The sequence below is a fragment of the Copidosoma floridanum genome, unplaced genomic scaffold (genome assembly GCF_036245765.1).
Source record: "Copidosoma floridanum isolate Cflo_tuat_1 unplaced genomic scaffold, Cflo_Japanese_pri ptg000013l, whole genome shotgun sequence".
Lineage (NCBI taxonomy): Eukaryota > Metazoa > Arthropoda > Insecta > Hymenoptera > Encyrtidae > Copidosoma > Copidosoma floridanum.
The window spans coordinates 18,354,201-18,370,108 of record NW_028321890.1 but is presented as its reverse complement, the minus strand read 5'-3'; positions in this window follow the sequence as shown (position 1 = coordinate 18,370,108).

Sequence of the window (15,908 nt, the reverse complement as noted above, 5' to 3'; positions counted from 1 at the left end):
ACGTAATTGAAAAATTAATAATTATAAGAGTATAAGTTTAAAATTAAGATGTGACATCGACGACGATAACGTTGGTGACGTCGATAATAACAAGGAAATCTTTTGATACATACTTTTGTATTCAAAAATAACTATACCTATGTTATCAAGTAAAAATAAAATATTTATTGTGGTTAGTAAATTTAATGAATGAGCATGCTAGCTTCTACTTTATTAAAATAAATGAAAACCAGAATCTCAGCCTTGAAAGTGTTATTATTGTAGCTTGTTTTCATGCCACATTGCGCACCCTCGAACTCATACATGACGGGAGAGTAAAGAATAGCCTACACCACATGCTCACCACTATTCACAACGAAGCTATAAGTATCCTACATGTGGTCTGAGTATTCTATGTTCCTGGTGATAACCACTTAAAAAATTTTGGTTTAAAATTATACCTTATCCTCTAACCCAGGCTTTTTTTATCTGTTAGATGTTTACCACGCAGGTAAGAAAATTGGCATTTCTGTCTGCCTAGTAAACGTCCAAACCACTAACGTGCATCAAGTTGTAACGTCGGTAAACTTTTATTCATGGGATTACTTATGATTTGTGTTTTATTTGTCGCTTCATAAACAACAATTTGTTTTATGTGGTTGTGTAAAAAATGCAACAACAAAATTAAAAAACGTAAAAAAAATATGTCTGTTGCTCACTTAGTTGTGATAACTAGAAAGAAACGTATTTAAAATTGATTATTCTATAGACACTGTTAAAATAGTGAATATTTCTTTGTATATTATTAAATATAATTTTCCGACCACGGGCGTTTTTCAGGATCGAGTGTGCCCTCAGTAGGAAAAATAGGATTCGCCTCATAAGTGTCATCGCTCCGTGACTACCTTACGTCCTTTGGGCACTGTTTCGACGGTCCCTGGGGCCGCAAAATAGCTCCGGAGACGATGGCACTTATCTAACGAAAACTACTGTCAAGTGTAGTTTCGCGGTCGATTTCACTATTTTCTACAAATACACTTATATAGAAATAGTAAGCTTTCACTAGAAAAAAGTCAATATTAACCATTTCTACTGGATAATTCTTCACAAATATAATTAGAAAACTGAATATTTGTTATTAGCTGTTTAGTAATAAAAGTTTAATTGACTCTAAAATAGTATTTATAGGCTGTAAGATTTTATTTAACAGGACAAAAGTCGTTATTACATCCTAAATGAATTTTTAGAAAACATAATTGAAGTGGCCTAATGGGGGCTAATGCATATTATTGATTTATGTAGATATTATTTTAAATTTTATTTTCTAGTAAAAATCTTGTTTACTCGACTAATACAGAGAACGTACACTATTTAAAATACAGAAAAAAAGAATTTCTTACCTTTAAGTATGCGTTCCAAGGTACGTGTACATTGTCTGGCATTCTGATGAACAGACAGTACAAATGGGACTCAATTAGAGTTGTAAGATCATATTTTTTTGAAACATTTTGGTCCATAAATGTCTCCATAGCCATAACATCAAAACTTGTTAATGTTGACCTATTAGTAGGAAAAGAATTTCCTTTGCTTTCTGAAGATTTTTTATTCTTTGGTCTGTTACCTCCCAATAGTTGGAGGTACTCTGGAGCTATTTTCATGACTGCCGTCAATTCATCCTTGACTTTTGATGGTAAATCGTAATTGTAAATATAATTTGATCGTTTTGGATGGGACATGTCCTGATGGGGTAAATAATACGTTAAAGAGTAAAACTATTAAGAACTTAATACGTCTACTTTTCATACTTTTTTAGATATCACTTTTAGCGAGACATCAGTCAAATTTTTTCTCCTCTCAAACAAAACTTGTTTATATTTGACATTAGACGAGTCATTGGATTCCATTGTAGGTATTCGCGTACCTGAATTGTGTTTTTTTTCAATCCTGTGGAAAACCATTCCTTTATATCGGAATCATCCCCACATTTTACTAATATTTCTACAAGATAGTTCAAGCCCAGTCGATTATCTTGAGGATTGTGGCAGAAATTACTCAATGACTCCGTCATCAGAGTGTGGAATAATAATAACCACACGTGAGAATCAATTATCTCTGTTGTTGTAAAGTGCATGAAATTTTCAAAATCAGCTTCGGTTTTCGGCATAGTGACGAACAGTAACTTTGAACTCTTCCACATACTGAAATACTGTGTTTTTAAGTCTGATCCTGTGACTGCCATCGAATAATAATGATTTTTTGAAAGCTGCCTAATGATTCCCATCGCTACATGCATACCTTTTAAAATAAAAAAAATAAAATATTTTTACGCTTAATTTGATTTCAATGATTATATATTTTTACTTACTTTCGGAACCATTATATACAATCACAATACTGTTGATTTTGTGAATATCTTTCACATCCATTATTAAATTCGAATAATTATTTATATGAGTTGTTAAATCATTACTTGAAACTAATGAAACAACTGAAAAAATAAGTACTAAAAACGTTGGTAATGCCATTTTTAATATGGAATAACGAAAACGAAGATCAAAAAATTTGATGTATTATGAATATCACAGTAAAAACGTGTCGTAAAATTGTGGAACCTCCCAACTGTGAAACTAGTCAATTTTACTCAAGACAAACAGTTTAACTGACTTGTTCTGATTTGTGTAAACTGAATTAAATCCTTTGTTCCACTGTTTGAACGAATGCAGAAGTATAAGGAGTGTTGGGCAGTGGCCACGTGTTGAATTAGAAATTGTATCGATTCTTGTAACTAATTTTATGTTGTGTTTAATAATAACTTTTGTAGCTCAACCATCGTACTTTTTTGGTAGATTAAGCAGTACTACATGTATAAAATGAGTTTTACTAAGATATGTGTGTATAGAGAAACTCCACCTTGTGTGTGAGTATATATACACACTAGCAGCCCCCCGTCTCGGCTTCGCCCGAGACTTACTAAATAAAACACCGTAGTGCGTTGACACGTAATGTGAAACATTTTTAGTTAGAAAATTTTACACATATTCCCGATACATCTAAGAACAAAAATTTTCTTATTAAAAACATATTTTTTCGGAATCCATATAGTTTATTTGGTCAAATAATAAGGTGTACAAATTCAAAAAAATAGTTATGCTGAAAAGTACTGTGCGTTCTTTATGCCATAAAAAAAATCGATGGCTATAAGAAGTTGTTGATTTGGTTTCTTCTGTGTAATTCACAAAAAGGGCTATTTTTAAAGCTGTTAAGATTTAAAATCCCCAAAAAATCTATATTAAAAAAAAATTGTTTTTTCTCATATCTCACAATTTTATTACCAGAGCAACAAAGTCCTGGACCTTAAGCCCAACATTTTTATTGCCACAAAAACACAAATACATTTTCTACTCATTAAAAAATCTGAAGTAGGATCTTTAAAGATTTCAGAGATTGCTGTGAGGGTACAATGAAAAGCTGATCTCTCACGTAATGGACTCTTAAGTTGACGATTTTGACGCTGCTGTTTCAATCTCGATAAATTTTCTGCGTCAGTTTCTTGACGCCTTAAATTGTATTCATTAGATACATTTGAGATTTTCTTTCCAATATACCCTTTTGCGACTATTGGTATGCTTACGACTTTTATGACCCCTAAAGGCTATTTTCAGTCAACTTTGTTAATTTTAATACATTTGTTGGCAAGGTAGTTCGACGTCCGATGGCCCTAAAAAAGACCGGTGAGCTTTTTAAGTTAACTCTTTTTTGACTGCAGTTAACAGCAATTGTGACTGCCTGGATACCTCAGGGTGATCTTCTCTGGCTTACTGTTGAAGACCCAGACTGATTGGGAGAAAAATTACAAAGTCCGAAGCTTTGGGGCTAGTTGTAGTGCTCTTTCCCAACGTCTCCCGGTATAACGTCAAAGACGTTGGTGTCTAAAGCACCTTTTTTATTTTGCAGATTTAGTTGTTTTGGTGATCTTAGATAGGGAGATCGGTTAGTGATACTGGTCCAGTGGAGGCTGTCCCGTTGGCTCAAGTTTTTTTTTCCTTTATAGCTGTTATAAGTTTGCCCAGCGCAGACCTTGGAGAGGATCAGTGATTCCTGGTTGAATGCTTAGAGTCGAGAGGGTAATATAGAGTCGTCGGTCACCGGGTTTTCCAGCCTTGCGAAGAATAACTCCGCAGGTGACGTCTGCCAGTGAATAGCTGACTTGGTTTAATAGTGCCCGTCTTTAGTTAATATAGTCTTTTAGTTGACGAATCGCTTCCGGAAATGGTAATAAAAATGTATTTGTTGGCAAGGTAGTTTACACTAAGGTGGCCCCTAAAAAGAACCGATGAAATTGATGGTTAAGTAGGGAACGTAAATACTTATAATGGCCCTAAAAAGCGCCAGTGGTGAAACTTTCAGGCTATTCTTTATTATTATTCCTGATGATGAAGAGCTGGCTACGGGTTGCTTGATTCTTACCCTGGGAGTCTCGATGTACAGAGACTGTGATGGAGGGAGGTACGCCGCTGACCAAAGAATATCTCGTCTCGGGTCGTTCCCCGGATAACCAACTGCTCAATTGCTCATCTTTAGACGGGAACATGTGGGTAAGCGCGTTGGGGACGCGACTACCAAGAATGTAGCAGTTGTGGCTTCCCGTGCCCATCAGAGCTGTTTTTCCTTGCTTACGTTTGTAGCCACAAATTCTTTAACTACACCAGGTGGGATGGTGGGACTGCTATTCAACTCTGAAGAGTTGGTGCAGATTGTACTCTGGCTAGATATGTCTCCTGGTATTCTGGCAGAGACGGCATCAGAGATTAGTAGGGAGATTGCTGACTGCCATGCTACGGAGTGTGCCCACTTTTTTCCAGTGGTTCGAGCGCCCCGCCGCGGCCAAGCGGCCGAACCAGGCGCACATTTTTTTTTTTATTTGAGAAGCACGGTAGGGGTATGAGAAGAGTGGATTCGCGTGGAAATGTCCATATAGGCGCACATTTTGGAGACGCGTGGAAGGGGTATACCGAATGTGCGCCTACGAGGAGAGGAGTGGAAATATCGGCTATATAGCTGTATATATCTGAACGCACAGCCAAAGCAAGCGACGACACGAGTTTTGCTTTTTTGAGAGTCTTTGGACTCTGCAACTGAGTACATGCTATGTATAATATGTATATATTTAACTGACTTGCTCTCGCTCTGGCTTCAATGTTATCCATAAATCTTATTTAATTAAATCGTGGAACTAAATGCTCATTAATTATATACACATAATTTTGATTTCAATACATTATGTTTTAACTCTCCCGTACTCTTAAAATTCCCAAATCCATTTATGTTTTCAAAAAATTAACCACTAATTTATTAATTTCACACATCCTAACTTCTGTAAACTGTAGGACAAGCTCCGGAGGATATCCATGAACATATGTGACTTCGAAAGAATTACATCCCGTCCTTCGGATAGCTAAGATGGAATAGGCTTATGCCCCTACAAAGATTGTTTTGCACTTAAGGGTTCAAATCCACTTCATGGTAGATATTTTTTTTTTTTTTTTTTTTTCATTCAATGTATCATTTTGTCTTCATTTCTTTTATTTATGTTTCGTTAAAATATATATATGTAGTCAACATTTTTTTTGGATACATCAAAACAAATTAAATTAACATTGATACTTTGATACAAGGCAATTCTATAATTTTATAATACAAAAATAACTTTTAAGGATTTCAATATAATTTGTGTATTTTAAAACTCTACATAGCTCTACACATTAATTATTGATAATCATAGCTGAATTAATTTATCATAAAGAAGTATGCACTTAACTACAATAAACAATAATAGTTATAATACTTCACGATTTTAAGAATAAAATGGAAAACTAGAATAAATAATTGGTCGATTTTTTTAGTAAACTGCAGATTTTTGAAAGATTTTGCACTACAAACATTTACATATATGTTGATACTATTTTGAGGGGGTTGTCGTGGTACAGTCAATTTCAAAATTGAATTTTCGTGTTACAAATGTTTTTTTTGTGATTATTCTTAACAAAACAGGTAAATAATTTAGAAATTAGGTGCATGGAACAGAAAAATGCCCAGGAAAGTAAACACAAACGTTAAAACAACAAATTAACCTAACTTTCGCCTCGGACTGTATCACTATATAGGTATTTTAGTAACGTTGTAACTGAACTTTAAACTGTTATATTTTAAAAACAGGGAAGCTAGGCTTCCTCAATTTTAGTATACTTATTTTAACTATAATAAACCCTAACATATTAATTTTTTAAAAGATTCTTAAGAAAATTTCAAAAGTTATGAGTAAAAACGTGCATTTTCCGACAAGTCCATCTAAAAGCATGTGTTAAAGTGGCCAACTTCGCGATTTTATTTCTCTAAAACTGTGAAACTAGGCTCTTTAAAATTATAACATGTTATTTATAATACTGAAACATACCTATACAAATTTTTTCAGAAATTTCTTAAAACAATGAAATATCACAACATCCCCGTAACTTAATCGAAGTTTTTGCTAGCAGAAATAGACCCAGACTCAGTTTTTACTAATATAGAAATTCGTAGTTAAAAAATTTTGTTAGTTCTCACAATTCCTGATTCTAAATAATTTATCACGTTAGCATAATAAAGAGTCTTCTCAGAGTAATAGGCGTAGAAGAGCCTTTTCAAACTGAATATAAGAAAGAGCCTTTAATTTTTATTTCTTCGATTTTAAGTTGGTACTACATTTATGTGTGTATGTATATAATTGATCTATAAAAATGTATACATTACTACCTTAAAATAGAAGTAAACAAATTAGTTAAAAAGGCGTTGATATCTTTTTGTTAAACTCCTCGTTTTGCTCTCAAGTATAGAATAAATGTGTGGATTCGTACAGGGGTACGAGACCAACCGAGAGCTGGGTGAGGAGCAAATAAGAACTCAAAAATGTCGAAGAATAATCTTGAGCGATGATTCGTTAGGCTCAATCATACCAATCGACGCCAACACCTCAGTGCGAGTGTACCTCTGTATAAAAAGGCTTTTTCTTTTAGTTTAAGAGGACTTTATTCTGCCCGAAAATTTAAAAAGGCTCTTTCTTGACTTTTACTCTAAAAAGACTCTTTCTTGCACTCACCCGATTGTATCATTGTTAAAAATATTACGATGCTTTTCCTGCATTCAATATAAATGATTAAAGTTCCTTTATAATCTACAGCCTAAAAATATGTTTATTACAATCATCACCCTTAAAGGTAATTCACTTTTTTTTTTGTTTTTAACAAAATACTGCGGTATTATAAAAAATGTTTAGTCTCAGAATCTTGCCGAATAAATTTCATTACTTATTCATCGAACTGTTTCATTCATTATTCTTCTTCTGGCTGTCTAAAAATAAATAAAAGTAGCACACCTTATTAAAGATTTGCAAACAATTTTAAAATATTTACAAAACTATTTTATATTGTGTTCATCAAAATCATTTACTGATTAAAATTTCAACATTAAATAAATAGCAGTAAACGGGTGGCTTTTTTTTGTCGCAAATAGGATGTTCACAATTTCTTAGGAGTTTTAAAATACACAAATTATATTGAAATCCTTAAAAGTTATTTTTGTATTATAAAATTATAGAATTGCCTTGTATCAAAGTATCAATGTTAATTTAATTTGTTTTGATGTATCCAAAAAAAATGTTGACTACATATATATATTTTAACGAAACATAAATAAAAGAAATGAAGACAAAATGATACATTGAATGAAAAAAAAAAAAAAAAAAAATATCTACCATGAAGTGGATTTGAACCCTTAAGTGCAAAACAATCTTTGTAGGGGCATAAGCCTAATCCATCTTAGCTATCCGAAGGACGGGATGTAATTCTTTCGAAGTCACATATGTTCATGGATATCCTCCGGAGCTTGTCCTACAGTTTACAGAAGTTAGGATGTGTGAAATTAATAAATTAGTGGTTAATTTTTTGAAAACATAAATGGATTTGGGAATTTTAAGAGTACGGGAGAGTTAAAACATAATGTATTGAAATCAAAATTATGTGTATATAATTAATGAGCATTTAGTTCCACGATTTAATTAAATAAGATTTATGGATAACATTGAAGCCAGAGCGAGAGCAAGTCAGTTAAATATATACATATTATACATAGCATGTAGGTACTCAGTTGCAGAGTCCAAAGACTCTCAAAAAAGCAAAACTCGTGTCGTCGCTTGCTTTGGCTGTGCGTTCAGATATATACAGCTATATAGCCGATATTTCCACTCCTCTCCTCGTAGGCGCACATTCGGTATACCCCTTCCACGCGTCTCCAAAATGTGCGCCTATATGGACATTTCCACGCGAATCCACTCTTCTCATACCCCTACCGTGCTTCTCAAATAAAAAAAAAAATGTGCGCCTGGTTCGGCCGCTTGGCCGCGGCGGGGCGCTCGAACCACTGGAAAAAAGTGGGCACACTCCGTAGCATGGCAGTCAGCAATCTCCCTACTAATCTCTGACGGCATCGGTTGGAATTAATTTATTTTTCTTTGATCGCACTCGTAGAGATTCAGGGTGACGGGACACTTGGGTTCCTTCCCCCTTATAGAAGAGTGTCGTCCGTAACCGGGATACCCAGCTGCAGGACTATCACCAGCATTCTCTGAACAGCTTGATGAGCTGCCGAAGCTCGACTATACAGCTAATGATACGCTCCGGCCTATTATAACCACACTTATTTAATTATGTTGCAGGTAGCTTCGATTTTATGTCGACGCCACCTAGCGGATTTTACTGAACTAAAGTGAAAAGCTGGCGTATTTTTGCAAAACTTTGAGCTCATTTATTGCTATTGTTATTAAATTTTTTAAGATAAAAACTATACTAAAACCATCTAGGAAGTATCATGAATCAGTGTGCAAAATTTCAGCAAAATCGGTTCAGTAGTTTTCGCGGTTAGCGATTACAACGGTTTTAGCGACTTTGCTTTATATATTAGTAAGATTTATGTTTGTAGAGCATTCATCAAAAGTGTAAATTGATTTTCCTACCTTGGGCGTGTTTAAGAGGATGTGGTGTGCCCTCGGTAGGAAAAATAGGATTCGCCACATAAGCGCCATCGGACCACGGCTACCTTACATTATTTGGGCCCTACTTTACAGATTCCTCGGGCAGCAAAATAGCCCTGAAAACGATGGCACTTATCCGATGAAAACTACTTTTATGGAATAAAGAGTATTTTTATAATAAAACTTCACGTGTAAAAACAGAGATTTCTATGAAAATAATTTATATAGAATTTCACGACCTATTGCATCTTTATATGTATCAAACAATCGACAAAAGAAAATTTTTAGTTATCATGTAGATAAAAGCGACTAGTGAAGCTCAAAAACTGAATGATAACAAATTTTTTCGAGCAATTTATGTATTACCAACATCTTTGTTTTTTATAATTATTTTCCAAAAAACATTTAATGTGTGAAATCGAGTTCCAGAAAAAAATCCTGACTGCATCAAATATTTTTCTTAATTTTAAACGTTTCACAACAATTATTCCCTTATTATAAGATTAATGATTTGTGATAAAAAGAGTGGTTTTCATTACTTTTTAGAACACAAGACCTAGCATATTTGTTTCCAGCACAATATATGCGTCACTATTTTAAGGAAAAAAAAAATATTTAAAAAAATGTATTGAAGTATTTTAAAAAATTACTTATTTGACCGAATACTTATGTCACGTATGACGTTGATGCGTGTATCAAGACAACAAATCTGTATAGCACAAAGTAAGGCTGTTAAAGGAGGTCCCGTGTAGGTAGCTGATAGGACAGATAAGTTGACGACAGGCAAGAGATTAAGACTGTTAAGTCTTTGCAATTCAGCGTCAAGCAGAGAAACAGGCCCACGAAGGGGAAAAAACACACGATTTCCGTTAAAAAACAAGAAAGTAGATTGTAATCAATTCGACTCCAATTTTCGTCTTGATTCACTATAAATAGCTTAGAAATTCTACGTAACACTTAATAATAAACATGATTTTCTAAAAATTTTTTGCAGTTTCACATCTTATGATGAGATAATTATTTGAGTGTCTGACGTACATTACCAGGACAAGCACAGGGTCCGAGGGACCTTTAAAGCAGGGCCAAAGGGACTCGTTGACTTTTACCTGGTTGGGTGCACACCAGGTGCGAATTATATTTTTTCTAGTAAGATTGCATCATACATTTCAAAAAAAAATTTTTTAAGTGAGAACAATATATATTACTAATGTGTGTAGGAAACGAAAAAAATTGGTATTAACACTAAAATACATTTACATCGAAGCAAAAGGAAGATGGTTCTAGAAAAAAAATGATAAATACTGCTTATCGCTTACAATCCCTCTTACAAACATACTTCAAGCTTAGGAGTTTTCAGAATAAGAGTTTTTACAAGTTTACATGTGATATAAAACTTATGGTGAAACGGAAAATGGGTCATTCTACTTCGACACAAATGAGATAAAGAGTGCGTGAAATGTGTCTAACAGCAACATTATTTTACCCCGCAAGGTAAAGCTATCCGTATAAAGAATTCAGTTATTCATATACAAATTGTACGTATTTTGGTTTGATCTCGTTTTGTCTTGTTACCTGTTCTTTCAATCATGCAGCGCATATGTATTGTATAGGACTAATCCATTTATCGATTGCTCACATTTAAATATTTAAGTGAAATTGTTTTCGTTTAAGCAAACGTATTTTCGTCACGACGTCAATTTGATCGTTTGATTGTAGCTCGAGGCCTTTGTTTTTCTACCAACGAAACAAAAAACTCGAACTTTGATTGGTAAGTATTTTGGGTTTAACTGAGAAAATAATCAATAACACGGACAAGTCATTCCAAAAACAGGCCATCCATATTTGTACCTTCACTAACTTTGGTTTTCAAAATAATTAATTTTCATCTTTAATTTTAGATGATTAGGTCTATAAAATTTACAAATTAAATTGTCTTACCATACATTTTTGAATTCATTCCAAAGACTTTTCAAATACACATCATCTTCTTGAATATCCTTTTGAAATTTTTAATACAATGAGAATCTTGCAGTAAAAAAACCCAAATAGCCACTGGATAATAAAGAGATACAATTAACATACTCCTTTAAATCACATTTCAACGTAAAAAAATATACAATAAAATATTCCCCCTTCCCCCCTTCATCTTCTGTATTTCACTAAATAATTCTGTAAACACTCAATAAATTTTGTTTTGATTGTAGGTGAAAGACAGACTAATTTCAGTTAGGGAAATAAATAAAGAAATACAAGATAAGCATGGTAATGTACGTCAAAATTTGTTGAAGATCTTCCTCGTATCTGAAAATTGCTTCTTCCACGATGCCAAGGTAACGTTAGGCTTGGATAGTATATTGACTGTCTATATCCCTTGTAAGGTTGAGCCAGTAGTGGATGAGAACTGTACCACCAAAAACCTATGCAACAACGAACAAACTGAAGAAAACTAACTTAAGTAAGAAAAATATTTTAATGGTATTTTATAATTTGATGCTTCTTAAATTTGAAATAAATAATAAGAACTTTTCTGTATAATAGTAAAATTTTATAGTGTGCATTGATAAATCCTCTAGCAAAGCATACTAACTAATTTCTTTCCGATTTAATTTTAATGCAATATTTTACATAATCATCTCGTTACAAAAAAAATATTCATTACATATTTTTAATAGGAGACACAACAAGCAATAATAGGCAATAGATATCGTTGTGGAATTTAACTAATCATAATATTTGACATTAAAATAAAAATGCGACGACCAATTATAAATTAACCGATTTATGCAATCCTTTCTGTGACAATGAAGTAGAATAATACGCGTATAATATGTCCTGAGGAAAAAAATATCAATTTAACAGCACTGGTAGTCTAAATTTATTTCAAAAAACTGTAAGATTGAATTTCAGGCAAGATAAAGTAGATATGAGGAAAAGAGCGCAACCTTGTACTGGCCAGCCACTATATTCCTTATATTGTATTTCTATTTTCATTTTCTCCATCATAATTCTAAGAAATTTGAAATGTTATTGTATGCCCTATGCATAAATATGCAGGTAGTAGGTATTTGTGGAAGCTGTAACGAGTAGGCCATAGCAAGATAAAAAATTATCTCCTAACTTCAGTTTTTTATGTTATTTAGCTTTTAAGTTTACAATTTTGGCAGTGATAGAATCCAAGAAGAAACGAAATGGTATAAGTAAGGCTATATTTTTTTCTCCAGAGACTCAATAATGATTTTCGCATATCCTGGAACCGCTTACACCAGTATACAATATTCATTGATAAAGAACGAGTCAAAATCATCAGGTATAAAGCTTGGATTTAGTTGCGCCTAGTTTGCAATGGAAAGAGCACAAGGGCACAGTGTTGTATGACTACTAAATACAGCTGCTCAGGATGAGTGAGCCGGGATTGGTTAGTTGGAAGGGATACCTGTACTGTTTATGCAATGGGAGATAAAGAAAACGCCCTTAGTGTCATACTAATGAGGCTATATTTTTTTTGGTGGAGAAAGATATGACGTGTAATACGACATGTAACTCGAGCAGCATAGTCGTGGAAAATCTGTTGGGTGTGACTCTGTATCTTCAACACGAAGGTATGCATTATCAAAGAGTATGGAGGAGTTGCATAGCTGTAGCTGTTACTATATTCGTTTGATTCATTTTAACATAAAAAATTAGAGTGAGCATTGCTGTATACTTGTGGATATTGTAAAGAACTTTTGTCTCGCGTAAAACGCTGAAATATTATACAAGGTTTCGTTTATTTCGGGTTTTTTCAGTCGTAAATATCGAGGTAAGTATGTAATTTATCGTATGAAAAATTTGTTGCTCTGGTAGTCACACTTTTACCATTAAGTACAAAGACTAGTGCTCCTTCTTAGACAAACATGTACTGAGTCCTTTGTACTGAAAAGTATAAGGTATTATTCTCTAAATGTTTATTATCACCCAAAGTAGAATAAACAAAGAATGATTTAATAGATGATTTAATAGCAGCTTTTGTATAAGAAATAAAACTTGAATATGATAATCAATTAAAAACTGTATATTATAATTTAAACTATCTTTTTACAAGCGTTTCTTACGAAAAAAAAAAAAAGTACGATATTTAGTTATCACTTGGAAAACATGTGTGAAAATCACACAAACACCCAATAGAAGATACTGCTCACAACGACGAAAAAGAAAAATTTTATATTGATGAACAAATTAAAATATATAATATTCTATTACACACAAAGGCCCACATTCCCATGTATATCTGTAATTTAATGCTAATATAGCAATGCAGATCAAACTACAGATAAGATATTACAAATGCGTGAGATAGAATAATCCGGCATCGTTGCTATTTGTTTATGTTGCGGTGATTTACGCAGATAGAGGGTTTTCATCTGAGATCCTGAGGGGGAGCTGGAGTCCGCAGAAGATTTCTCAGATATCGTTCCACCAACAACCCATTACAGGAAGATGCTTTATCCCACAATCAAAAAATAATCTATGTATAACCGTTTTATTATAGTAAACGGCTCAAGTGACTTTGCATTTTGATAAGTGTATAATGAACATTATTTTTTCAACCAGTTAATAATGCAGTGTAGTAATATAATCAAAAAAATTATATCTATTCTGTATAGCAGCTTTTGTTGCTTTTTCAAAATCATTTGTAAAATAACTTTTCTGCCCTCGGGTGGTTTTGGGAGGCTAGTACTTCCTTGGACAAAAAAGCAGTTTTCCGATATACTTGTTCGAAAAGTCTCCTTTACGAACCTCGTTACGGACCTCACCTTCGGCTCAGGCCGCAAACCTTTCGGTTCGCAAACAAAGACTTTTCAAACTCGTAGGAAAACTACTATTTCGTAATAGTGTGCGGAAAAAGGGTTTTTTCCTCACTATTTTTAGTGCGGCACATTAAATTTTCCACACAGATTATGGATAAAATGTGTGGAAAACTATTTTGCGGTGTGTGGCAAAGATTTTTCATTGTCCAGTGTGCGAAAAACTGTTTTCTAGTGTGCGGCAAGGATTTTTTATTTCCTAGTGTGCGGAAAACATTTTCCAGTGTGTGGAATAGTAGTTTTCCTACGAGTTTGAAACGTCTCTGTTTGCAAACCGAGACGTTTGCAGCCCGAGCCGAAGGCGAGAAACGTAACGAGGTTCGCAAAGAAGACTTTTCGAACGATTTCCGGAAAACTGCTTTTTCGCCCGAGGAAGTACCAGCCTCCCAGAACCACCCGAGGGCGGGAAAGATCATTTTCCACACTCCTATGAATATTTTTACAAAAATTTCTAAAAAGTTTATGAAAAAGTAAAGATAAATAGAATTGTAAAATTGTAATAAAATAAAGTTTATTTATATATTTTTTTAAAAGTAAAAATGATATTTTGTTTGAAAAACCATTATTTTATTTATTTTGTAGTGGGGGGGGCGAAATCCAGGGCGTCGCCCCCTGGTCCCCCACCAGAGGCTGCCGCCCCTGGACCCCGCACAACCTATCTTCTAAGCTAATTATTTTTTACTTTGTATTCAACAATTTTTTAATAATCCAATTATTTTATTATATTAATATAAATTGTATCCAACTCATACGGATGAATAATGCAAAGTGCATAAACTTCAAAATCATTATTGAAATTTCTTATTCTACTATTAATATCAATTTTCCTCACATATATATCGAAAAATGTTGTACATAACTCGTGCGGACGATTCCCCGTACTCGTGTGATTGACTCGCACTCGTGGCCGATGCCAGTAACTCGTGCCCTGCGATCACACTCGTGCTATGCACTCGTGCGCTCAACTAACACTCGTTCCCAGCAACTTCGGCCACTTGTGCGCGTCAATCTTAACTTGTGCGAAAAATCTTTTATTCCGCACTTGTGACGTATATATCTAAACTGGGATAACCGGCGGTAATGTATTGATAATGAAATTTTTCAAAGAAATTCTCACGATTTGGATAAAAAAATGGGAGGTTTCTAGAATATTTTCAATGTATAATTGGAAAGACCTCGGAAAAGACTAGAAGGTAAAAAATTATAAAAAAGAGGTCTTACTGTAACTTGTAGAACGCAAGTTATCGACACATTAAGTAACAAATAGACTAAAAAATAAAGAACTCCCTTAATAAAAGCTGAGCGGGATTCAAAGAAAACATTACTGGAGACCATATACTTTTACCAATAAGTAATTTATATTTTAATTATTTTTTAACTTTAAGAGATTAATATATTTGTTTTTGTTTACTCATTTTCTAAGACAAAATCCTGAGAAATAGTTATTTATGTTTAAACACTGTTTTTTCAATACGTATTACTCCTCGTAAAGAGGCTGGGTAATTTTTTCGTAGCAAAGATACCTATTTTTCCTCCACCCACTTTCGGTAATAGGAAAACTATTATTCCTATTTCAAAGCGTTTACACATATATACAGCAACAAACTTTTTTTTTCAGTTTGACAATTTGTAGAAAATTTTCCGATCATATATTTTTGCTTACCTTTAATATACCGAAATAAATGTGAAATGACTGAAAATATTGAAAAAATTAACTAAAAACATCTGGATTACCAAAAGTCAATTCACTAAGAAAAAAAAAATTGTCTTTATATACACTTTTTTAAGGTGAAGTTGTAAAGAGAGCGTTACTTGTTTAGAATGAAACAAAGGATTCCTTAAGTATTGTCCTTACCTTAGATAAAAAAAAAGATATGCAGACGCCATACACAAATATGTATTTACAGACACAAACTGACTTACATGTATTTTTATTTTAGTAAGTTACTTTGTAGAAAACTTACTGATCTTCTCGACTACTGCACTCATAATGGTATGAAACACAAATAAAATCAAATAAT